General features: G+C 42.9%; 1 long non-coding RNA gene across 1 annotated transcript; it reads left to right on the top strand.

The window, feature by feature from the left end:
- The first annotated feature begins 903 nt into the window (after window positions 1-903).
- On the top strand, window positions 904-22,014 carry LOC113609297 (uncharacterized). Its single transcript, XR_003428585.1, has 3 exons — window positions 904-1,026; window positions 18,557-18,965; window positions 21,893-22,014. It is a non-coding gene; the product is annotated as an uncharacterized LOC113609297 (long non-coding RNA).
- Window positions 22,015-26,769: the final 4,755 nt, after the last annotated feature.

The raw sequence follows: 26,769 nt of genomic DNA, 5'->3' as shown, positions 1-26,769 counted from the left end.
GCCTCGCCCAGCGCTACCGGCCCCGCCCACCGCGGGCAAGCCAGTCCCGCCCCTCCGAAGAGAACCAATCGAAGTACGGGAGTGGTGGGCGGGGGGGCGTGTCCCTAGGCCTGCTCCTCAGCCTGCTGGGACCCGACTGTTGATTCACCTTCTTATCGTTCCGCCCTGCCGCTGACAGGATTGGGAAATCGTCCTAAATGGGATTTGTTTTGTTTGACGGATGGAAAAACGGAGGCTTAGAGAAATTAAGCAGTTGTTTAAGTCATACTACTAGGAAAGGACCAGTGTCTTCACCCGTACGCCTTCCTTCAATACCTTTGGATATGACTACCTGGCATCTGAGAGGAAATGCTGCGTTTTCCACGTATGCGTTTACTTCAATATCCGCACCGAAGAGCAGGAAGGGTCCCAGTGGGACAGATAGAAGCCCCCAAATTTAACACCTTATAAACTACTCCTGGCCCAGGAGTCTCTCAGACAGAGACACTCGGGGATTATCAGGATTCCATGCACGAATTTGTTTGTTTTTTAACATCTTTATTGGAGTATAATTGCTTTACAATGTCGTATTAGTTTCTGCTGTATAACAAAGTGAATCAGCTATAGGTATACATATATCCCCATATCCCCTCCCTCTTGCGTCTCCCTCCCTCCCACCCTCCCTATCCCACCCCTCTAGGCGGTCACAAAGCACCGAGCTGATCTCCCTGTGCTTTGTGGCTGCTTCCCACTAGCTATTTTACATTTGGTAGTGTGTATATGTCCATGCCACTGTCTCACTTCGTCCCAGCTTACCCTTCCCCCTCCCCGTGTCCTCAAGTCCATTCTCTACGTCTGCGTCTTTATTCCTGTCCTGCCCCTAGGTTCTTCAGAACATTTTTTTTTTTTTTTTTTTTTAGATTCAGCCTATATGCGTTAGCACCAGGCACGAATTTGAACTCATGGAAGCCAGTTATGGGCCTAAGTCATCAGGCGTGGAGGCAGTGGTTTCACAAATGTCTTGCCCTTGCTGACCTCTCACCCCATGTAAGTGGCATTTCCCTTTGTTCCTCCTAAAAAGGTCTCTTCAGTCTCTTCAGGGGTGCTTCCTCTTTCTGATACTCTGGGAATTGGTAAGTAAGCTCATATCACCTAATCTGCCGTCTTTATAATTATAAGCTTCGGTCACATCTCCTCAGGGTGAGTCCGCATCTTTTTGGCCTGGCCTCAAACCCGCATTTTCATCGTTGTTATAAATGCTGCGTGGTGGTGCTGGTGTAGGAGTTTGTCAGCTCTGGCTCTGGGGGACCTGGCTCTCTGAGCTAAGATGTTCAACAAAGGTGAGGTAACTTCCCTCAGCTGCCCTGGGCCATGAGCAGGTGGGGGCCACAGGTGTGTGAGCCGAAGCCCCGCCTCCATTTCCTGCTTCCAACTCCGCCTCCCCATATTCTCAGGAAGATTCTCAGGCTACCCCCATCAGAACTTGGGTACAGAAACAAGAACTTTTACTCTGAGTAGCAGCCTTCAGTTCCCTCTGGTGGCCAAGGGGTGTTACACACACTGCTTGCACATTCAGGTAAGGGGGTGAGCACCTTAGTCAAAGTTGGTTTCCTTTTTAACAACTGAATTTGGGAGAGCTTCGAGCTAGATGGAAAACTAAGTGGGAGAAATCTGAGAGGAGGAAAATCAGGTTTATCATTTTCAAAAAAAATATTTAATACAAAAATATTTAATACAATCATTTGAGTGTCTGCCAATTACAAATATTTCATCCGTAACCTGTTAAGGGAAAAAGCATATGGAGTTTCAAATTTGGAGTTCTAATCTCAGCTCTGCCACTGTCAAGTCATGTGAACGTGGGACTTCCATCTCACCTCTTTGGACCACTGTTTTCGATTCTAAAATGAGTTGGATTAGATGATATCTGATACCTCTTTTGGTTCTCTTCTCTGTTTTTCTGTTAACATGCAAAACAGGGGCCTTTTGTAAGTTTTAGAACATGAATACTTTTTTTGCAAGAGGACTACAAAATCTTTTTTGTTTATTGCTATACCACTATCGCTAGTCTATGAAATAACAGTAAGCTCTATTATAGCCCCATTACAACACAGGTGCCTAGAACTTGGTCTTATGCATCTGAGCATGAGAATAAGGTCTACAAACCTCCAGTTTTAAGCACCTCCCCTCAGTGTCTGTCTTTGCACTGGCTGTTAAGTCTGCACAAAGTGCTCCTCCCTCAGCTGAGGGCATGGCTACCTCATTCACATCCAGATCTCCACTCAGATGTCACTTCTTAAGGGTGCCTCCCTGACCACTCTTTCTAAGAGGTCTTCCTTGGTTATTCTCCATTGGACAGCCCTGTTTATTTCTTTCATAGTGCAGTAGTTCAGAATAAGTTGCCCCAAGATGTACCACTTTGGCATGTGAATTTTTTTTTTTTTTGGAGATTTCTGTTTATTCATGAGGCATTTTCTTCCTAGTAAACAATGTCGGTGCTTCTTTGGTCCCTTCAAGAAGCTCTGGTATGATTGCATCATCCAATCTAAGATTTTTTAAATGCCTTTTAACTGCATAACTATAGAACAACATGAGATAATTCAAAGGAGTTACAATGCCAAGATTCATTCATTTGATTCATTACTATTTAGAGCCTTTGCTGAGAAGATGAAGCTATCATCCTTTTTTGAGAGAAAATTGGCTAAGTTTAAGAGCCCTCTGAATATTCTGTAGGACATCCTGTTTCTGTCCTATTTCTTTACTCTGTTCTCTGCAGTGATGACAGCTGTATTGAAATTCAATGCCCAGGATTTCAAGTGCTATAAGCATGTGGATTATTTGGAGCTGAAAACAACCAAGGCCCAAAGACTTGGGAAGAACCTTTGACCTTCCCCCTAACTGCCTAAAAGTAGTAGAGGACCTGTTCCAGGAAGGGAGCTATCACCATAGATAACTATAGTATAACATGAACTAGTTGTTTTAGACAGGGAAGAGCTGTCAACCACAAAGTAATGCAGGAGGCTGCAAAGAAGGTAAGAGTTTATTTGGGGTCTTAAGAATTGCAATTCAGGAGACACAGATTTGGGTAACCCTGAAAGAGTGTTCTGAGAAAAAGAAAGAGTCAGGGGTTGTTAAAGCCAAAAAAACCCAGAAAGCCACGAGGTTGTTAAAAGTAGCTGGGTGAGAATTGTGATGACTTTGACTGCAGTCAGAAAATATTTGTCCATAAGGAATCACAGGTTGTTTTAGGGTAGGGGTCCAACAAATAGACAGACTGTCACAAGTTATTTTAGGGTAAGGATCCAATTAATATTTTGAGTATTTGGCAGGTGTTGTGGATGTCTGGATGACTTCATCACGTCAAAAGGTCAGATTCCATCCCAGCTGAGATGTGCATAAGTCATACTTCTTTAGTAGCCTCCTGGCTCCATTTTAGCGAGCTCTCTTAGCAATACCTACTCCATTTTTATTTTCCTTTCACAGAACCCAGCAAAGTCTGTTTGTTAAAATTCCTCTCTGCAACCTGTTGTTTCTGTATGGTGCAGAAAACATTTGTTTACCAAACGTTTGCTGTTTTTCATCTTCCTCTGAATTGCTTTCTTTCCCTTTGAAGTCCCAGACTTCTACCCCTTTCTCTTTAGTCTGGAATGACATATAGATCTCATTTAGCCTGACTGTCTTTGGAATCTTTCATGGTATGTGGATTCCCCACAGTCCTTAATTAAATTTGTTTTTCTCCGGTTAATCTGTCTTATGTCATTTTAGTTATTTGACCAGCTAAAAAAACCAAGAGAGGAAGGGGGAAATTTTCCCCTCCCAACAACCAGCGATCATCACACTCTGCAACAACCATATTTATTTAGTTAGGTATTTGTTCATTGTCTCCCTTGCCAGAACGTAAGCTCCAGGAAAGGAGGAATGTCGTCTGTCTTGTCCACTTCCATATCCGCAGTGCAGAGTAGGCACTCAATAAATATTTATCGAATGACTGAGTTAATGAGTAATATCTGACAGAATTCTTTGCACATAGAGCCTTATAAAATCAACATTTAGCCAATGAGGACAACTGAATGGAGACATTCAAGAATAGCAACAGGCACTTCGGCTCTTAGCAAACCCTCCACATTGGAGAATTGGGAAAAGCCCTTAGCCAGGAGTGGCTGGATCAACCATCCAAATCCCACTGCTTCTCATCTGGACTTTCTGTCCATATTTGAACAGCCTGAACTGATCCTCATCTCCCACAGACCCATCGGGAAATGGTCGTCTTCTCCTTACATCTGGGTTCGATCCTGGTGAGGAACGCACCCTTTTACATGGTGTTACCATTGTCTATTTGTCTGGGTCGCTACCAGCCCAAGTTTCATCTAGTTCAGGAGCTGTGGCTACGTTATCTCCATATCCCAGCGCTGAGTGCAATGCCAGACATCCAGCAGGCATCCATTACGTGCTATTGACAAAATGAATTGTATGAGAACAGTTTTACCAACCGTAGAATGTTCTCAGGCTGTCTGCAATAGCTCAGGAACTTTCTGCTTTGCAGTATACAAATAGTAGGTTGCTTAGTGACTTGGTGAAGAGAGCTAGCTTTGGAGTCAGCCACTTAAGCATGACTGTGATAGGATGAGTTCCTCCTCATTAAAAAGAAGAAAATAATACCTCCTACCTCATTGGATTTTGTGGCAGTTAAATGAGATAATAATGTAAAATACCCAACATAGCGCCTGGGACATAGTAAATGCTCAGTAATTTCTAGTTGTTATCTTAGTGATTGTTAGCTTTTGTTCCACTCTTTCTGTTCCTACTTTCTATGCTGCAAATCTGTAGATTGCTTCATTTAATCTCTTTTTGAAATTGAATGTTTTCCACTGTGGCCTCTGTTTAAAAAAACATGCCTTCTGAAAAAATAACTTTACAAAATGTCTGGGAATTCCTCAAGTAGCTACTGAGAAGTTTCATAGCCTACACCTACTTTCAGGGAGAAAATGCCCATGCATATTATTTTTCATTAATCAGATGTCCTTTCCTTCACACTTCTTATCATCCACCCTCACTTTAATCAAATGTTCCCAGACTTTAAAACATAGTAATACAGGGCTTCCCTGGTGGTGCAGTGGTTAAGAATCTGCCTGCCAATGCAGGGGACACGGGTTCGAGCCCTATCCTGGGAAGATCCCACATGCCGCAGAGCAGGTAAGCCCACGAGCCACAACTCCTGAAGCCTGGGCACCTAGAGCCCGTGCTCTGCAACAAGAGAAGCCACCACAATGAGAAGCCCGCACACCACAACAAAGAGTAGCCCCCGCTCACCGTAACTAGAGGAAGCCCGTGCACAGCAACAAAGACCCAATGTAGCCAAAAATAAATAAATAAAATAAATAAATTTTTTTAAAAATACCTTTAAAAAAATAGTAATACAAAGCTACCCTTTTGTTGACTACCTTAAGTTTTGTATTTCACTCTTTCATGCATACTTACATTTGACTAACAATGGTTTTCCAGATGTTTTGGAAATAATTCTTGACTCCTGTCAGTCTACAGGACATGTTTTCCACCTGCCTGGATAGTGCTTGGTACATAAAAAGACATATTATCTAATATCTTTTGAATTAAGTGTTTTAAATCAAAAACACATCAACTAAGCTTTAGAAATCTTCCTAGTATTTCAATGATTTACTAATATTAATAGGAAAAGGAAGTTATTGGTGAGTCTGAAGGAAATTATTAAATTAGAATTTACACTAAAAGCCAGACTTTCACATCATTATCATAATAATTTAAGGAGTACAAATAAAAGAGTACCTATAACAAGATATATGTCCACTTTGCCTGCCAGATGCCAAAATTTTCACTATGTATGCATTTGTGTATTAAATTTATGCATTTCACAAGTATACATTGAGTGCTAGCCAAGCCCTGGGGGCACAGTGATAGGTGCTGAGAAACCAAATATTAATAGACATTGTCCCTGCCCTTAAGGAAAATTTCTTCCTAGTTAATTAGCAGGTAAGCAAATAGAAAAATCATAATTCAGTGTCATTAGTGCTATATGGAGGACTATACAAGGGGCAAAGGAAACACAGAAGAAGGAACCTAGGCCTACCCTCAAGGAAAGGCTTCATATCAGAGACAGTTCTTGAGTTGAAAATTGAAGGATAGGTAGAAGATTGGCAGACAATGCGAAAGTGGGAGAGAGAGAAGGAAGGGAAGAGTTTTACACAGAGGACCTAGAATGTACATGGGCATGGAGACATGATGTGTTGGGAAGGCAGCTGTGGTTGAAGGGAGTGTGAAGAACCATTGGTGGGAGACAGGCATGTTCAGCTGTGTAGGGGAAATGGATCACGCCAAGGGCTGTAGTCAACCCAGGGATCTACTGGGAACGGATCCACTTCTAAGCTCTCTCACATGGTTGTTGGTAGGATTCAGTCCTTTGTGTGTTGTTGGATTGAGGGCCTCAGTTTCTTGCTGGCTGCTGGCTGGAAGCCTCCCTCCATTCCTTGCCACATGGGCCCCTCCACAGGGCAGCTCACACCATGGCAATTGGCTTCTCTTGAAGCAACTAAATGAGGGAGAAAGAAGGCCAGCAAGATGGAAGCCAGAGTCTTTTTATACCTTTTTTTTTTTTTATAATCTTGGAGTGGCATCCCATCACTCAAAGAGAGGTGATTAACATAGAACACAAATACTAAGAGGTGAGAAAGATGGGTATTTGGGATTGGTGCAGTTACATAACTTTAGTGTTCAGTTATGAATTCAGAAAAACATCTACAATTTATATTTGTTCTCCAGACCAGCTCTGTGCTTTCCCCTGGTCTCATGCCTTAGTCTAAAAATGGAACACGATGGAAAGGGGAAGAAGTGACTAAAAAAAACAAGACCACATGAAGTGCATATGGTGGCAATAATGTTTGGCAACAGTGGAGCAGCTGTGGGCTGGTGCAGATCTGCAGTGCTTAACACAGTGGTGCCCCCTGAAAGTGGCTGGACTAATGGTTCTGACAACAGAAGAAGGGCCCTTATACAGCAGTGCAGGCAGAGGTGGCTTCAGCAGGCACTGGAGGTTGAGCTCATTTGTTTTGAGCCTGTGAGAGACATCTCAGTGATAGGACAAGCTTGGAGAGCAATAGAGGTCCCACTGTGTTGAGTAGAGATGAGGGCCATAGAGCTAGAGTTCAATGTTAACGTGACCTGTTTTATCTCCCAGGCAGACAGAAGCTACCTATGTAGGTAAAGCTTTCACTGGAAAGAAGGAAAAATCATTGGCTAGCTAGTTTGCGGTGAATGAGAAGTTGACTGTGGTCCGAGGTCTTAAAGTGGCAGGCAATGCACTGAATTCAGAACAGCTATTCCTAGGTTCCTCTTGTTTCTTCTCCACAACCTCTGAGAGGCTTAGGCTCGGAGTCAAAATATTCACTTATCAAAAAAGTGCAGGAGTTGGGACTTCCCTGGCAGTCCAGTGGTTAAGATTCGGTGCTTCTACTGCAGAAGGCACGGGTTCGATCCCTGGTTGGGGAACTAGATCCCACATACCTAGGATCCCACATGCCGTGCGCCCAAAAAAAAGTGCAGGAGTGACATGGCAAGGTGTGGGGTGATAGGGATGGCTTGGCTTTTTGTTTTTTTTTAATATCTATTTATTTGTTTATTTTGGCTGTGCCAGTTCTTAGCTGCAGCACGCCAGATCTTCGTTGCGGCATGTGGGATCTTTTGGGTTTTTTTAATTGCAGCATGTGGAATTCTTAGTTTCAGCCTGCATGCCAGATCTAGTTCCTCCACCAGGATGGAACACGGGCCCCCTGCATTGGGAGCTCAGAGTCTTACCCACTGGACCACCAGGGAAGTCCCTGGCCTAGCTTTTTGTTAATAGTTTTTCCTAAAAGCAAGAAGGGAAATGAAAGCTAAGTTGTGACAGATAGAGGTGAATTGTCAAGATATTATGTGGCTTGCATATAGAGCCTTATGTCATTTAGATCTCGCTCCATACACACCATTACTTAAACCAGTGTTTGATGAATATTTATATGTTTAATGTAAGGATATTTTGCAGAGTAGAAAAGCCACATTTACTAGATCGTGTGCCTTATTTCCAATAATCACAGGCTTTCATAACATGGGGGATGATTTAGTTTTGGAGGTTAAATTGTGACTGAAGGCAGTGTTAGTCACCTGGGTGACTGCTAGAATACCAGATACGGTAACTAGAATTAATTAAAAGTCCTTTAAAAATTTGCCTTATGGGGGCTTCCCTGGTGGTGCAGTGGTTAAGAATCCGCCAGCCAGTGCAGGGGACATGGGTTCGAGCCCTGGTCCAGGAAGATCCCACATGCCGTGGAGCAACTAAGCCCATGCGCCACAACTACTGAGCCTGCGTGCCACAACTACTGGAGCCCGCACACCTAGAGCCCGTGCTCCACAACAAGAGAAGCTACCGCAAGGAGAAGCTCACACACCACAAAGAAGAGTAGCCCCCACTCACTGCAACTAGAGAAAGCCTGTACGCAGCAATGAAGACCCGACGCAGCCAAAAATAAATAAATTTATAAAAACAAAATAGCATATACCTCCAACATTGATGAGTTTCTTTGAGGATGCCATTGGTTAATATTTTTAAAATCATAATTGAAGTTGATTTCTTCAAGAAACGTCAGCATCTTATTAAGAAGGATCTGGCACATGAAGCATTGAAATGAGTTCCCTGCAGTTCTGTCTATTATGTTTTAGGAAGTCAGGCATGTTTCTCTTGGGCTGAGGCTGGGAGCCAGCTCTGCATGTGTTCTTTGTTCCCGAGCATCCCTTTGCTTTCCTAGCAGTGATTTCCATAACCCACAGCCCCTCCAGGGCATTGGAGCCAGCACCATGAAAGGGGGTTAATTTACCTCCACATGCCATGTATCTGCCTCCTGTCAAACAAAATTACATTTCCTGAAATCCAAGTGGAATGTAGGGTCATAATAAGCTTAGGTGTGATGAATGTGAGAGGACTAGATTGTCTGTAGTATGAAAGAAAAATCAAAATGGAGTCGGTGTTGCTAAGAGAGCTCTCTAAAATGGAGCAAGAAAGTGTGACTTATGCATGTCTCAGCCTGGATGGAATCTGACCTTTTGACCTGATGATGTCAACCAGAACACCTGCCAGAAACTCAAGATACTTATTGGACCCTTACCCTAAAATAATTTGTGATAGTCTATCTACTTATGGGACCCCCTACACTAAAACAACTTGTTATTCCTGAAGGACAAATATTTCCTGACTGCAGTCAGAGTCAATCACAGTTCTCTCCAGGCAACTCTTAACGGCCTGGTGGCTTTTCTTCTTTGTAAGTCCCTGATGCTTTCTCTTCCTCAGAACACTCTTTCAGAGTTACCTGAATCTATGCCTCCCAAATTACAATTCTTAAGACTCCAAATAAACTCTTATTTGTAGCCTCCTGCGTTATTTTTTATTTTTGTTGAAGTAGAACAGAACTGGGTTCTGTGAAGAGGGTGCAGTAAAATAAAGATTTATGGAACTCTTCCTGAGGTTTTTTTTTCCCTTTTGAGAAGGGATCCACTTAAATTTTTTGTGACATTCCAGCTTTTAAAAATATTTACCCATGTTTACCCATGAAGTCCTGAGAGGATTTGTTGCGAGTTAAAGCAGGTTTGTTAGTGGGAGCCCTTCCCCATAGATGCGTAGCCAGGGGAGCCCTGCAGCGGGAAAAGGCTGCCTTGGCCTCCCTGTCAGACCTTGAGGACTTGGCCAGAGCCTTTAGCCTCCTTAAGCACTTCTCTCTCTCTCTCTCTTTTTTTTAATGTTTATTGGAGTATACTTGATTTACAATGTTGTGTTAGTTTCAGGTGTACAGCAAAGTGAATCAGTTTTATATATATATATATATATATATATATATATATATATATATATTCACTCTTTTATTTAGATTCTTTTCCCATATAGGCCATTACAGAATACTGAGTAGAGTTCCCTCTGCTATAGAGCAGGTTCTTTTTAGTTATTGATTTTATATATAGTAGTGTATATATGTCAATCCCAAACTCCCAATTTATCCCTCCCCCACCTTATCCCCTGGTAACCATAAGTTTGTTTTCTATATCTGTGATTCTACTTCTGTTTTATAAGTAAGTTCTTTGTACACTTTTTTTAAGATTCCACATATAATCGATATCACATGATATTTGTCTTTCTGTGTCTGACTTACTTCACTCAGTATGACAATCTCTAGGTCCATCTATGTCGCTGCAAATGGCATTATTTTGTTCTTTTTAATGGCTGAGTAATATTCCATTGTATATATGTACCACATCTTCTTTATCCATTCCTCTGTTGATGGATGTTTAGGTTGCTTCCATGTCCTGGCTATTGTAAATAGTGCTGTAATGAACATTGGGGTGCATGTATCTTTTCAAATTATGGTTTTCTCCAGGTATATGCCCAGGAGTGGGATTGCTGGGTCATATGGTAATTCTATTTTTAGTTTTTTTAAGGAAACTCCATACTGTTCTCCATAGTGGCTGTACCAATTTACATTCCCACCAATGGTGTAAGAGGGTTCCCTTTTTCCACACCCTCTCCAGCATTTATTGTTAGTAGATTTTTTGATGTTGGCCATTCTGACTGGTGTGAGGTGATACCTCATTGTAGTTTTGATTTACATTTCTCTAATAATTAGTGATGTTGAGCATCTTTTCACGTGCTTTTTGGCCATCCGTATGTCTTCAAAGAAATGTCTCTTTAGCTCTTCCACCCATTTTTTGATTGGGTTGTTTGCTGTTTTGATATTGAGCTGCATGAGCTGTTTGTATATATTTTGGATATTAATCCCTTGTCAGTTGCTTCATTTGCAAATATTTTCTCCCTTTCTGAGGGTTGTCTGTTTGTTTTGTTTATGGTTTCCTTTGCTGTAAGCACTTCTCTTTTTACTTTCAATAAAAAGTCATTCCAGCTTTTTATTTATTCTAAATAATCCTCAAAAAAAAAAGTCCTTAAATTATTGTCAATGGCTGAAAAAAAAACCTTTCTTCTATTCACAACACTTTTGACATCAAATGTGTCTGTATAGGTTTCCCACATCAACCACCTCAACTCTCTGGCACCAGATGGGTGTCCTACAATTCAATTCTGACACCAACTACCCAGAGCTTGCTCAGACCCTAGAGGTTAGGCACTCAGTCCCATAAGACTACAGCCCTCCTTTAGAAGTTTAGATGCTAATCACAAGTAGTAGGTCCCCAGGTTACCCACACTTCTTTCCAACTTGGCTACAAATTGGGGGTTTCCATGACCCCCTCCTCAAGTTTGATAATTTGCTACAGCAGCTCACAGGCCGCAGGAGAACACTTATGTTTACTAGTTTATTATAAGTAATATAATAAAGGATAGAGATGAACAACCAGGTGAAGAGGTACATAGGCAAGGACTAGGGCTGGAGCATAGGAGCTTCTGTCCCTGTGGAGTTTGGGAACTCTGAATGAACCTTGTTGTTTAGGATTCTTATGGAGATTTCACTCCATAGGCATGATTGATTAAACCATTGGCCATCGGTGATTAGCTCAGTCTCCAGTCTCTCTCCCCTCCTGGAGGTCAAGGTAGAAAAGTCAGGGACTCAATCAAATATTATAACAAAAGATGCTCCTATCACTCAGGAAGGTTTTGGAACCACAAAGTCTTCCTTCCACAACATCTGGAATTCTATGTGACACACAGGGACACTTGCAGTAAGGAAGGTGGATAAAAACCATGAAGAACCTCCCAGAGGTAAGGTTTGCTGTCAAGTGACTTACAAAATCTTCCTGTTCTCAGAGGTTTTGGATTTTCAAAATGAGGATATGAGATTGAGGGCCTGTAATACATATAAAAGTGCTTAGAATAGTGCTGGGCACATGGCACTTAATAAATATTTGCCATGTTGATTACACTGAGAGGGTTCTGTAACTAAGGAACTGTTACTTTGGGAGCTCAGTTTCACAAGTGCACAGAGTGATCACAGCTTAGGGCAACACCATGGGAGAGGGCATCCTCTCAAATCTGTACCCTGAGAAACTACACTCCAGCACCAGGCTGCCTGTTTGCAATGTGTCCTCAACAGTTCAATGTGAAGGCTCTGAATGCAGTCTGTCTGTAGAGGGCTTTGGTTTCTCATTTGTTAAATTATTTGCTTTTGCATAAGACAATAGGAACAGAATCGGCTCCATAGCTTGAGGAGTGGCCCAGAATTCTTGGGCTTCCTGTTGGGGGTGGGAAGGCACAAAGATGGAAGGAATAAATTCTTTCGATAGAGGCATGGGAATGTAGAGTAGTGTGATCTTTAACTGTCCTCCAAGTTAAATACACGATAGAAGTAAACTCAGCCAAAAATATTTAAAGTATCTCCCATGATTTAATCATCCATTTACTGATTCATTTAACAGTGAGTGCTTTAGTGCTTGCTGTGGACCAGGCACTGTTCTGTGCCCTGGGGATTCAGGGCTGAACCAGACAGGCAAGGTCCTGGCTATGGTTACATCCTCCCCAAATTTATATGTTGGAATCCTAATACCCTGTGTTAGAAGGTGGCGGGGGGTTGGGGGGGTGATGGTTCTTTGGGAGGTGATTAGATCATGAGGGTGGCGCCTTCGTGGATAGGATTAGTGCTCTTGTAAAAGAGATCTCACGGAGCGAGCTCCTTTGCCCCTTCTACTATGTGAGGACACAGAAGTCTGACCCAGAAGAGGGCTCTTACCTGACCATGCTGGTACCCTGATCTTGGACTTCCAGCCTCCAGAAATGTGAGCAATAAATTTCTATTGCTTTTAAGCCACCCAGTCTTAAAAACTGGTATTTTGTTATAACAGCCAAATGGACCAAGATAGTCCTCCTCTCTTGGGAGTTTCCATTCCAGCAAAGGGAATGGACTAAGGTGATTATTTATTGTTGCAAGTGCTAGGAAGACAGTAAAGCAGAGTGATGGTGCTAGAAATGGTAGTGATGGGCACATGGCACTTAATAAATGCCATCGTGATGGCTGGAAATGGTTATGTTGGATGGGGTGGTCAGGAAGAGTCTCTGTGAAGTTATCTTTACTAGTTGTGAAGGCTGAGAAGAAGCTGGCTCATGAAGAGCTCACAGAAGTAAGTTCTTGGAGGAAAGAGGAGCAAGTGTAAAGCCCCTGAGGTGGAAAAGACTTGAGATGTTTGGGGAACGGAAAGGAGACATGTGGCTGGAGCAGGGTGAATGAGGGCAGCAGCTGTGGTTTGAGAGGCAGGCAGGGAACCGCTCAGGTGGGACCAGCAGGCCACGCGAAGCAGTGTGTACATTAAGTGCAGTGAGTAGCCACGGAGGCTGTGAGGAAAGAAAGAATATGCTCTGATTTATAATTACTTAAGGAGCATGGGAATTGTTTTGTATAGCGTGTTCCGGTCTATGATTTTTCTCATACCCATAATGGAATTTATAATGCAAATTTTTTTAATCAATTTATTTATTTATTTTTGTCTGTGAGTCTTCGTTGCTGTGCTTGGGCTTTCTCTAGTGGGAGCGAGCGGGGCCTACTCTTCATTGCGGTGCGCGGGCTTCTCACTGCAGTGGCTTCTCTTGTTGCAGAGCATGGGCACTAGGCGCACGGGCTTCAGTAGTTGTGGCTCGCGGGCTTAGTTGCTCCACGACATGTGGGATCTTCCCGGACCAGGGCTCGAACCCGTGTCCCCTGCATTGGCAGGAGGATTCTCAGGAGGATTCTGAGCCATCAGGGAAGTCCCTATACTTTTTTTTTTTTTAATCTGATAGCAGCAGCCTGGAGAGCCCCATCTCCTTCATCTTAGTGGGACTACTTTCCCCTTTAATATTTAAATTAAAACATCTATTTACTGGGCTGGGAAACTCAGCATTTCCTCACAGAATAATTGAGAATCCTCAGGGGGTTGTGTTTCTTGTAATAGTTGTCCGATAAATTATTGATGTAGCTTGAAGCTTTCTCTTCTTTTTGTCCTAAATTAACCCAACAAACACTTTCTCTTAATCCTCCACCTCATAACAAACACTACCCAAAGTGTAGCAGGTTTTTGTTGAAGATTTGGGGGTGGATTTACTTTGCTATGTACCACAGCAGATTATTTTAAATTGAATATTCGAATCTCTTTTCTAGAAAGTTTCCCAGGCTGCTTCAAGAAACTTTAAATTCTTTTTTTTTAATATGGACAGTAATTTAGCTTGAGGTCTTTTCCTAGCCCAGCCACCCTGCTGTGAGGCTATTTTCCCCCAATAAAATGGCTTTCTAAGCATTGTGTTAAATAAAATACACTTCTTTTTCTAAAGAAATTCTGGGGCCTATTTTTAAACTAGCAGGGTTTTTGGTTTTTTTTTCTCCCTCCTTCACATTCATAAAACTGCAAAGGGAAACTCTTAAGTAGTTACACAATGTATGCTGATCGAATAAATTTCAAGCTTTTTGGTTGAAATCATTTTATTCCTTCATACCTAGAAAGGAGGAGGGTGGGAAGGAACATTTAAGTGGGCCAAAGGTTATCATCTATTCCATCTGTGGTATACATTTTGCTGTCCACTCAATATTTCAGGCTGTCTGCAGTATTTCAGGGAGGACTGTAGTTCCTGACCGAATTGGGGTTATGGGGGGTATGTGACTAGTTCTGGACAAGGAGATACATGTGGAAATGATGTGTATCATCTCCATACTGGTGCAAGACCCACTTTCCCTCTACCTAGGCAGTTGATAATGTTCCAGATTGTGGCTGCTCTGTCCACCTGGACCCTGAAGCATTGTAGAGCATATCCCCATGACCCCAAGGTCATCTGCAGTGAACACAGTGAACATGTATTATGATTGGGACATAACAATGACCTTTTATTGGTTGAATTCATAGCATAGCTTAGTCTATGTTGACTCATATACTGTCTAATTATAATTCTTGCCAAAACCGTGTGGAGTAGGTATTAATTATCTCCATTTTATTGATGTGATTTCCTCAGGTCACAGAGCAAATAAGTGGTAGAATCTGTTTTCAAACCCACATCTGTCTGACCCAATGCCTGTGCTCACTACCCTGTATTTATAGTTCCATTTATTAAACTTTACTTTCTGATGAGTGTCCTTACGAACTGATTCATAGCTTTTATAAATTTCAGATTCTGCTGTGCAGTGATGCCAATAAAATAGCACCATAGAATTTTTTTTTTTTTTTTTGTGGTACGTGGGCCTCTCACTGTTGTGGCCTCTCCCGTTGCGGAGCACAGGCTCCGGACGCACAGGCTCAGCGGCCATGGTTCATGGGCCCAGCCTCTCCACGGCATGTGGGATCTTCCCAGACTGGAGCACGAACCCGTGTCCCCTGCATCGGCAGGCGGACTCTCAACCACTGCACCACCGGGGAAGCCCCTAGAATTTTTACTATATATTATTGTATTTGATCCTTACAACAACTCTATGCAGCAGGTTCTTCTTAGCCTCATTTTACAGATGATCCAAATGAAGCCCAGAGCCATTAAGGGACTTTCCCTAAGGGAGACAGATATTACAGGACAGAGCCAGGTCTTGAACCTAGATTTTCTGACTTCAAGTATAGTGCCCTTCCTAATTCAGGGTGCCTTTCAAACCAACTACTTTTCCTTCACTGTAGACCTGAGGTCAGTGAAGCACCAACAATGATTCCATTTATTCTTTCATTCATTCCACAAATACTTATTGAGCAGCTCCTATGTGGCAAGCACACTTCTTAAACAAAATCTGTTGATAAATTCTGGAAGGAATAAATTAGGAGAAAGAAGATGACCAGTTTCCAGGAAGAAGTTTAAAGTTAGGAAGGGGTGCATTGGTGTTTGAGTCAGTTTTATACCAACCTGTAAGAGCTGATTCTACACATCTCTTATCTCTGAGTTCAATGACCTTGCAGCAGCTTGAAATTGCCCGTGTTGGAAGTATTTACACCATGGAAATTGGCATAAATCAGGGATACTTTTTTCCCCCTGGAGAGCTGATTGTAAATCATCTCTCCACTGATGGGGACTTTGTATGAGTGGTGGCCTTTGCCCTAGCACCAGGGAGTGGAAAATAAAGTTGAATGTGTTCCCTGGTCAACCAAACCCTTGGACCACAGACAAAATTGTCCATAGCTTCCATGTCCAATCTGGGAATAGTGTCTGTTATCTTTTAAGAAGAGGGAGGGACATTAAGTCATCCAGGGAAGAAATGAGGAATGAATAGTGGAAAATCTTCCTAGCAATTCAATCCTACTGTCCCCAAATCTGCTTTCTCCAGACATGAAAACTTGAGCATAAGGGGAAGCAAGAAGCAACATCAGTAGCTGAGGTGGTGGAAAGGAAGTATATATTTTGTTGTCACTGGCAAAATCTTCAGCAGCGGTGTTACATAGGGGCTGCGTTGGGCAGCAGTGATGGCACTGGGTACCAAGATAAGTCAGGAGAACAGAATCTAGGACAACCCTGCAGTGAAGTGGAAGTCAAGAGGGTGAAGAAATCAAATTCCCACTCTCCAAATTAGTGACTCTGATTTCATCCCCACCCTTCAGTGGGAAGGTTGACAACTATTCCCATGCTACTAAATCCAATGGACACGTCATTTCTCAGAAGTGTTCAATACACGTGACCACTTCATTCTTCTCAAAACAGTCTCTCCCTTTGACCCCCCGATTTTGCTCTCCTTGGCTTTCCACTATTTTGGGCACATCTTAGTGGCCTCTGCCTGCTCCTCCTTTCCTATTTAACTTAAAAAATTATGTTGTTTTTCTTTTTGTTGTTGGGATGTAAGAGTTCTTTATATATTCTGGATACTAGACCCTTATCAGATATATGATTTGCAAATATTTTCTCCCATTCTATATATTGTCTTTTCACCTTCTTGATAATGTCCTTTGATATACAAAAGTTTTTAGTTTTGAGGAAATCCAATTTATCTATTTTTTCTTTTGTTGTTCATGCTGCCACTTCCTAGCTGCATAACCTCTCTGTACCTTCAATTTCTTCATCTATAAAACGGCAATAATAGAGTTGTTGTGAGAATGAAACACACAGATAAATTTCTTAGAAAATCACCTGGTGCAAAATCAGCACTTGATAAACATTAGTTGTTATTATACTACATTTACTCTCTAGGCCAATGTGGTGTGAGGACATTTCTGTGACATAAGTGTATACCAAAGGCAGAGCATAGACAAAATTCTAATGAGCGCATTCCCTTACTGTGTAGGTTATAGCCCTCTGGACTTGATCAAACAAATATTTTGCTTCCATAAGCTTAGGTATGGTGCTAGCTGCCAGTACTTACTTAGAAGATAATGTCTTCTGAAGATATGACTTTTTATCAGGTTTTGTGATCATCCAACACGTCTGCTGCTTAATTTGTATTTAATAACACATTTGAGCTCTTCTTTTTTACTTACTCCCAAAGAGCTATCATCCAGATGTGTCTGAAACAGCTTTAGATTTCCTGCCATCCTGACCCCTCATTTCATCCCAAGCATACTTCTATTCTTTTTACCAGGGGTTCAGGAAAAGGACAGTCCTCACTGAATATTGTGTCCCTCCCCGTGCAAAAAAAAAAAAAAATTCATATCTTGGAGTTCTAACCCCCAGTACTTCACAATGTGACTTGATTTGGAAATAGGGTCATTGCAGATGCAATTAGTTAATAAGGTCATACTGGAATAGATAAGAATGTCTCACCGGTAGTTTTCTTTCCCTGAGTCCTTGGGTTCCTGCTTGATCCGTGAACCCTTGGAAATAGTATTAATTCTTCTATATCTGGGCACAACCAGAGCAAAAATATGTTTTTCAGTATTCTGAAGGTTCAAAATAGGCTCGACAGCCTCCCAGTCAGATCATGCCAGTTCTGTAGCTAAGAATCTTCTCAACTTAGATTCCATCTAAGTTTGACGGGTGGAGGAGGAGAAAGTCATCAAGGCTTGACTCTGTCGTAAAAAGAGGAACAAGGTGGAGGGTATGAGGTTAAGCCATCACTCTGGGGCTGGACACAAAACCCTGATTGTCAGTTCAGAGAACAGGGAAGGCGAGGGACAGGAGTGGTGGCTCAGGGCTTCAAGGCTGGCTGCCTCATGGTCCGCCGCCCCTGCACGGCCTGAGAGGCAGCAGTGGCACCAAGCCGCTAGGATATTCTCTACACAGGAGCCAATAGCCCGTTTAGCGGCCCTTGCACCACTTGCTTTAGACCCTCCCACGCCTTGACTTTGGGAGTTGATGATGAAGTTGGCTTGCCTCTTTTTTTTTTTTTTTTTTTTTGCGGTACGCGGGCCTCTCACTGTTGTGGCCTCTCCCGTTGTGGAGCACAGGCTCCAAACGCACAGGCTCAGCGGCCATGGCTCACGGGCCCAGCCGCTCCACGGCATGTGGGATCCTCCCGGACCAGGGCACGAACCCATGTCCCCTGCATCGGCAGGTGGATTCTTAAACACTGTGCCACCAGGAAGTCCCTCTCTGAGTATTTTTCTAGTGAGCCTTTCTACCTGGGGAAAACTTAGAAGAGGATGATTAGTGGGAACAAATGATAGAACTCACTGCTACAACTGGTCTCAACTGCTACTTATAATTTCCTTCTTGTACTGTCTCTTCTAGATTCCTCTGACCCTTCGTGAGCATCTTTGCTGGTCCAGGTGGCATACATGGTGGAGTAACCTAGACCCTTATCCCTGAGGGGTCTGAGTCCCTGATTATAATGTCCTTCTTAGGCCATGCCTGCTGCATTTGCCCATTTATCAGCAAAATTGGGCAAGGGAGAACCAAGTGACGTCTAAGAGGATCACCGGCATGCCGTCCATGATCTTTTTTGCCATCATTGCATAACAGCAGACTCATCTTCTCCTAAAGATCAGGGTCTTTTCCTGCTGGTTTCTCAGCATGAAAAAATTCAAGAAGATGGGCGGAAATATTCACCCTCTGGGAGAGCCAGAACCTCTAAATCTGCAGAGTCCAGAACTGTGGAGCAGGAAGCACAAGTTTCCAAAGTGGACCACTTGGGATAGTGGTAAGTGAGACCTCTCTTATTCTTACTCCATGATCTCCAGACCCAAGTAGTCTACCTGCTGGGGACACTGCAGTGGGTAATGATTGGTGATTGGGAGTATATACTCCATCCAGGAGGATAGCACCCCATCTTCACATGATATCAACTCCAGCATAGCACCTCAGCTGTGCCTTCAGGAGGGCATTCCTTTGTTCTATCAGGATGGCATTTTCTGAGTGTTCTTGTATGTGAAGGATCAGTGAATCCTTTGGTCATGGGCTCACTTCTGCATCTCCTGTGCTGTAAAGTGACCCTCATGGTCCAATGCTATGTTATAGGAGATCTCATTTCTGTGAATGAAATGTGGACTTCCACTTTCCAGAAGATGAAATATTAATTTTCCCTATTCCTGCCACTATGTACAACTAAAAACTCAGACATACGAAGAGTCTGATATGTGGAGTAAAGGTGTATGACTAGTTGGAGACCATGGGACCTGAGGAACAACACAGTGGTGGGTTCCCTGAGTTTTCTTTTTTTAATTATTATTTTCCCAAGTTTTCTTTTCTGTCTCATATATCTCCGACCTGGAGCTCAAGAAACTGGTGACCTGGAAACACAAATGGGCATTGACCCAAAACAGCCCCAACAAATATCTGTTCTCTTTAGTTAAAGACCATGAAAGGAACGTTCTAGCAAGACAGAAAACGTTTAGATAACAATCACTTTACCTCAGCCAAATGCCACAGAAAAACTAAGGCTCTACCCATGCCAGCAAAAGCAAGTGGGGCGCCTTCGCACCCTTACCAGGCCATAACAACTCCACACCTCACACTCATCAGGGTAGTGTCAGAAAGTAGGACTCATGTGTGTTAAGAATTCTTCCAATGTATTTGCTATTTCTTTCTCATAGTCTGAATAACACTATGTCATTAATAAGGTAGACTGATGTGATGACCATGCAGCATGGCCAGAAAGTCTAGGTCCCTCTGTACTATATTATAACATAAGGAGGGAATGTTTTATAGCAGCAAAAGTATATACTGTTGACTATTCCACATGAATGAGAACTGTTTCAGATTCTCCATTCTGATAGGGCTAGAAAGGAATCCACATCCAATGTCCACATACCATCTACAAATTAGTGTTAATTCACTCTAGCAAAGATAGCTCATACGGCACAGCAGCTACAGTTGAGGGTATGACTTGGTAAAGGATGCCTCACTCCACTGTTATCCTCCAAGGTCTATCTCAAGCCAGAGTGATAAATTAAACAGACATATGTTAGTGACCGCCAACCCACATCCTTTAGGTTTTTAAAGATGGCATGAATCCCTGCTATCTTCCTCCAGGATGTGATATTGTTTTTGATTTACTATTTGGATGGGGTGGGGGGACAGTTTCAGGGGTTTGATTTGGGCCATCTCCACTATGACACCTCTCCATGAACAGGCCAATGTGGGGTTTCTGCCAACCCTCAGTGTCCATTTCAAATTATATTACTGAGGATGGGGAAATGACCACTGGGACAGTCTGTGGACCTCAAGAGACCAGCTGTAAGTTGGACTGAGGCCAGGACCACTGATTACCCAGTCCTCACTCACCCCTACTCTAACGGAAGGCCACAATAATGCTTTAGGTTTCCAGGTATCAATATCAACTTGGACCCCGTGTCCTCAGAATATTTGGATACTACCCTTTTCTCAGTCCATAGTTGCCTAACTAAATAGCTCTTATTTTTGTCCGGGGAAAGACTACAGGGATCATTCCCATTTAACCTTGTAACTTGCCATGGTTATTAGGCCTTCCCCCTAGGGATTCAACCTCTCCTCAATTAACGGTTTCTAGATCTGAAAACTGGCTCAGGTCTGAAAACTGAAAAAGAGATTTCTAACTTTTTATTGTGGTGGCTGCTCTCAGTCTCCTAGTGATCCACTTAAAAAAAATTATAGGGGGCTTCCTTGGTGGGGCAGTGGTTAAGAATCCACCTGCCAATGCAGGAGACACGGGTTCGAGCCCTGGTCCGGGAAAATCCCACATGCTGCGGAGCAACTAAGCCCGTGCGCCACAACTACTGAACTTGCGCTCTAGGGCCCGCAAGCTCCAACTACTGAGCCCTCGTGCCACAACTACTGAAGCCCACGCTCCTAGAGCCCATGCTCCACAACAAGAGAAGCCACCACAATGAGAAACCCACACACTGCAACGAAGAGTAGCCCCCGCTTGCCACAACTAGAGAAAAGCCAGTGCGCAGCAACGAAGACCCAACGCAGCCCAAAAAAAAAAAAAAAATTATCTGTCAACTCTATAATGGGGGTAAACCCTTTTTTATTGTTATTAAAACTTTATCTTTTTAGAGGAGCTTTAGTTTCACAGCAAGACTGAGTGCAAGGTACAGAGATTCCCCTATACTTGTCACTGCCACACATGCATAGCCTCCCGTATCATCAACATCCCTCACAAAAGTGGGACCTTCGTTACAGTCGATGAACCTACACTGGCACATCATAATTACCCAAAGACCAGAGTCTTCTTATGTCTGTTGGTGTTGCACATTCTTTGGGTTTGGACAAATATATAATAACATGTAACCGTCATTACGGTATTCTACAGAGTTCTTTCACTGCCCTCAAAATCCTGGGCTCCACCTGTTCATGCCCCCCTCGCCCCTGCCCCCCAACCCCTGGCAACCACTGATCTTTTTACTGTCTCACTAGTTTTGCCTTTCCCAGAATTTCATATAGTTTGAATCATACAGTATGTAGCCTTTTTGGATTGGCTTCTTTCACTTAGTAGTATGCATTTAAGGTTCCCCCATGTCTTTTCGTGGCTTGATAGCTCATTTCTTTTCTTTTTTAATTGAAGTATAGTTGATTTACAATGTTGTGTTAATTTCTGCTGTACAGGTATTGACATTGTTCTCCGCCTTTCTGTTTTTCTGTTTGCAGATGCCACCGTGCTCTCATCAGCCTCTGGCCCACCGTCTCCTTGAGGTGCTTTACGGTAGGAGCTTGTTGTCCATCTATTCTATAGATAGCTCATTTCTTTCCTAGCCCTGAATAATATTCTACTGTCTGGATGTGCTGTAATTTGTTTATCCATTTACCTACTGAAGAAAATCTTGGTTGCTTCCAAGTTTTGGCAGTTGTCAATATAGCTGCTATAAATATCTGTGTGCAGGTTTTTGTATGGATAAAAGTTTTCATCTTTTGGGGGAAATACCAAGAAGTGTGATTATGGGTTGAATGGTAAGACTATGTAAATAATTCTCGTTCCTCCCTCCCATCCCTTGTAGCATTGCTGTCATTCAGTTCACTTATATATAAGTATACATAAGCATGTATATAATATATATTAGTATGCATAATCGAATGCATTGTTATTATTATTTTGAACTTATCTGTTAGATCAATTAAGAATAAGAAAAATAAGTTTCTATTTTACCTTCACTTGTTCCTTTGTTCAGTGTTCTTGCTTACTTTATGTAAATCCAAGATTCTGACCTATATTACTTTCCTTCTCTATAAAGAACTTCTTTAACATTTCTTGCAAGACAGCTCTACTGGCAACAAATTCCCTCAATTTTTGTTTGTTTGAGAAAGTCTTTATTTCTCCTTCACTTTTGAAGGATATTTTCATAGAATTTACAGAATTCTAGGTTGGTGGGGTTTTTTCTCTCAATACTTTAACTATTTCACTCCACTCTTTTCTTGCTTGCCTGGTTTCTGAAGAGAAGTCAGGTGTAATTCTTATTCTTGCTCCTATATAGTAAGTTGCTTTTTTGTCTGGCTTCTTTCAGGATTTTTCCTTATCTTTGATTTTCTGTAGTTTAAAAATGATGTACCTAGGTATAGGGTTTTTTGGAGTTTATCCTGCTTGGTGTTCTCTGAGCTTCCTGGATCTGTGGTTTGGTGTCTGACATTAATTTGGGGGAAATTCTCAGTCATTGTTGTTCCAGATATTTCTTCTGTTCCTTTCTCTCTTTCTTTTCCCACTGTATATATATTATGCCTTTGTACTTGTCCCACAATCCTTGGATATTCTGTTCTATATTTTTTCCAGTCTTTATTCTCTTTGCTTTTCAGTTTTTGCAGATTTATTGATATATCCTCTGGCTCAGAGATTCTTTTCTTTTTTTATCTCTAGTATTTCTTTTTGGTTCTTTCTTAGGATTTCCATCTCTCTGTTTACATTGCCCATCTGTTCTTGCATGCTCTCTGCTTTATCCATTACAGTCCTTAGCCTATTAGTCATATTTGTTTTACATTTCCAGTCTGATAATTCCAACATCCCTGTCATGTCTGGTTCTGATGCTTGTTCTGTCTCTTCAGATTATGGTGGGTTTTGGGGTTTTTTTTTTTGCCTTTTAGTATTCCTTGTAATTTTTCTTGTCAGCTGGACATGATTACTGGGTAAAAGGAACTGCTGTAAATAGGCCTTTAGTAATATGGTTATGACGTATGGGGGGAGGGGAAGCATCCTATAGTCCTATGATCAGTTCTCAGGCTTTCAATGAGCCTATGTCTCTGGACTATGAACTTTACAAGAGTTTCTTAGTTTTTCCCTCCCCCCTTAGGTGGGACAGGATGGCTAGAGTGGACTAGAATTAGGCTCTGATAATACCCCAGCAGGTTAGGCTCTGGTTAACTAGTTTCCCCTGAAGGCAGACATTTTTAAGAAGAGAATGCTCTGGCATATTTCAAAATGGTTCCTTTTTCCCTCCCCCTGCAGGGAGCCAGAGGGGATTTTTCTCTGGTATTTACTGTGGGAAGCCAGTGGAGTTCCTGGAGGGTAATCTCACAGTACTGTGGGAGCCCCTATGACTGGGTCCCCTTGGAGTTTTTAACTCTCAGAGTTCTCCTCACTGAGTCTCCAGCACTTATCACCCATGGTTCAGGTTTTCCTACCCAGACCCTGGCTCCAGAGGCTGTTTCAGCTCCTGTGTCTCTGCTCTGGGAAGCTGCGACTCCCTGTATTCACCTGCCTGCCTCTCCAGTCTTGGGAGCAGCTGTCTTCCCTGTTCTCCCCTCTTGTACAGATCCAAGAAGAGTTAATTTTTCAGTCTGTTTTACTTGTTGTCAAGACAGAGTGGCAACTTCTAAACTCATCACATGTGGAACCAGGAAACAGAAGTGTCTCGTCCACTCTTGATTTCTTTTGGTTGTATAGATTGAGCAAAACCCTTGCTGACTGCCTGTTCATCGTACCCCTAGGGACATCACATTCTAGTCACTGTCTCAATAGCTCTCTCAGGTCAGGCCCCCATGGCCACCACTTCAACCTTGTTGTTCATCACCATAATTGCACCCAATTTATAAACAGTCTTCTTTCTTGGACCAGTCTTGTCACTAATTGCCAAAGGTCAGGTTCCCTGGACATCAGACTCTGAGATAGAGACTTAGCACAAGAAGTTTACTGGGGAGTGCTCTTAGAGTCAACCCTGAAGGGAGCAGGATAGGGTAGCAAGAGAAGATGAGCTGTGATTCAGTCACATCAGAGGCCTCAACTGATGCCACAGGTCCTTTGGAGCTGGGGTGGCCCAGCTCCACCAACTTTTGAGCTGAAGTTGTCCCAGATTGGGGCAGAGGGGCTAGACATTTATACCCCTGCCTTGACCAGCAGTGCTCACAGCTGAGGGCAATCTCCAGGGAGGGACTCAGCTGCCAGCTGTGAGTTGCCAACACTCTGAGCAATTGAAGAAATGAGTGTCTCAGTCCTGAAAGGGGGTGAGGGGTGGGTATGTGGGCGACACACCACAGCACCCACTACAGGAGGGTCTAAGAAGAGGAGAGCTAGAGCAGGATCCAAGTGCAGACTGAAAGCAGAACTGGTACCTTGAGTGCATGGGCCGTATGTCATTTGCCTAACAAACATTCAGGATTGTTTTAAAAACCTTGTCATGGGACTTGCCTGGTGGCACAGTGGTTAGGACTCCGCCTGCCAATGCAGGGAACACGGGTTCAGGCCCTGGTCTGGGAAGATCCCACATGCCGCGGAGCAACTAAGCCCGTGCGCCACAACTACTGAGCCTGCGTGCCTAGAGCCCGTGCTCCACAACAAGAGAAGCCACCGCAGTGAGAAGCCTGTGCACCGCAACAAAGACCCAATGCGGCCAAAAAAGAATATCAGTTTTTATGTTTATGATTTTTACTTCATGGTCACAGGATGGATGCTCTACCTCCAAGCATCAAATTGCATTCTAGGCCAGAAGAAGGGGAAGAACAAAGGACAAAAATGACTACACCTGTGTCAATTTTCCTCTCTTTAAACTTGGAAAACAAACGCTTTCCTAGAACTATCACCTCCAAGCCCCTCCAGAAGACTTTTGCTGAAATCTCATTGGCTAGCACTGAGTGAGTTGCCACCTCTAGATACCAGGAAGACTAGAAAATTAATATTTAGATTCCCAGCCTCTGTAACTAATATTTAGATTCCCAGCCTCTGTAACAAGAGAAACACATGGGAGAAGGGAATTTGAAAGACTGAGTGAACTGACCTGTAATGCCTGACTCATCTTTCTTCCTAAATTCACCCCAGTGGGGCTTAGAACTTAGAGGAAGAAACAAATAGAGAAGAGTGAACAAAATAGGAAGAAAAAGATAAGAGGACACACACTGAATGTTTACGTGTAGGTGGATGACTTTCTAATTTATGTGTGCAGCCCTGACCATTCCTCTCTCCCCACTGTCAAGAACAGTGAAGGACCTGGCATTTTACTCTCCCTGCAAACCAGCAGTTGAGCCTGCCATAGTTTCATGGATGCTGACAGAGCATCCACAAGATTCTTAAATCAGAGGCAAAGGATTTTATTCCTCAGAGCAATAGCAGTGGGCAGAGTAGCAGCATTTGGATGGCTCTCCAAGCCTCAATTCCCACCAGATAATGTGAAGAGGGCCAGGTCACCTGCATACGCAATGGGTTGCATACAGGAAAGGAACCCTGAGTTTAGGGAACCAAATGTTTTCTAATGGGCAGTAAGTCTGCCTAAGGGACACATTATCCTTGGTAACTGGACAGGAAGCAGCCCTGCACTTTGGAGGGAGATGCCCTCTCTATCTTTCAAGGCTGTTTGCTAAACAAAGTTCCTTAAAAATATTGTCTAGAACAAAGGCAACCAATACCTCTGCCCACAAGATGTGCAGGGAGATACCCGTGGAGAATTATCTCCCCACACCCACTCCCATCCTTACCCACAGGATCAGTATGATGCAGCACGGTACCCAGGGGCACCAGTCTCACTGTATACAGTGTGCATGGTGCCCTCTGGAGTTGTACAGTGGGCCTGTCCATCCCAGCCCAAATCCAGATGTCCACCCATTCCTTGGATCTCTCTGCTGCAATGCCTGCAGACCCTCTCCAACTCAATGGGTACGAAACTGAACTCGTGGTTTTCTTCCCCCAAATCTGTTCTTCTCATTGGCGTTGATGATGCTGGTTATCTAAGCAGAAATGCTTTGCTGGAATGCACGACAGATTCCTTCCTCTTCCTTACCACTCCCCATGCCATCTAGTTATTCACCATGACTTTTAAATTTAATCTCCCCAGAGGTTCTCAAAACCATCAACTTCCTTCCATCCCAGCCACCACAGGTTGGGTCCAAGCCCTTGTTCTCTCCAGTGTCAATGACTGAACAGCCTCTCAACTGGCCATCTTGCCTTCATTCCATTTTGCCCCTCAACCAATTTTTCTTCAGAATTTCATCATTCAGAGTTTTCATCAGAATGATCTATTTTTTTTAAGTGACCACACCACTCCTCTAACAATGTAAAAACCTAAGTTTCTTCATTGTGACACAGCTCTATCTCCCATTGCACCCCTTCTTCA

The sequence above is a fragment of the Aethalodelphis obliquidens genome, unplaced genomic scaffold (genome assembly GCF_003676395.1).
Source record: "Aethalodelphis obliquidens isolate GAN/ISIS:26980383/991018 unplaced genomic scaffold, ASM367639v1 scaffold55, whole genome shotgun sequence".
NCBI classification, from domain to species: domain Eukaryota; kingdom Metazoa; phylum Chordata; class Mammalia; order Artiodactyla; family Delphinidae; genus Aethalodelphis; species Aethalodelphis obliquidens.
The sequence above is the reverse complement of the archived record's forward strand: the minus strand, read 5'-3'. Positions and strand labels throughout refer to the sequence as shown.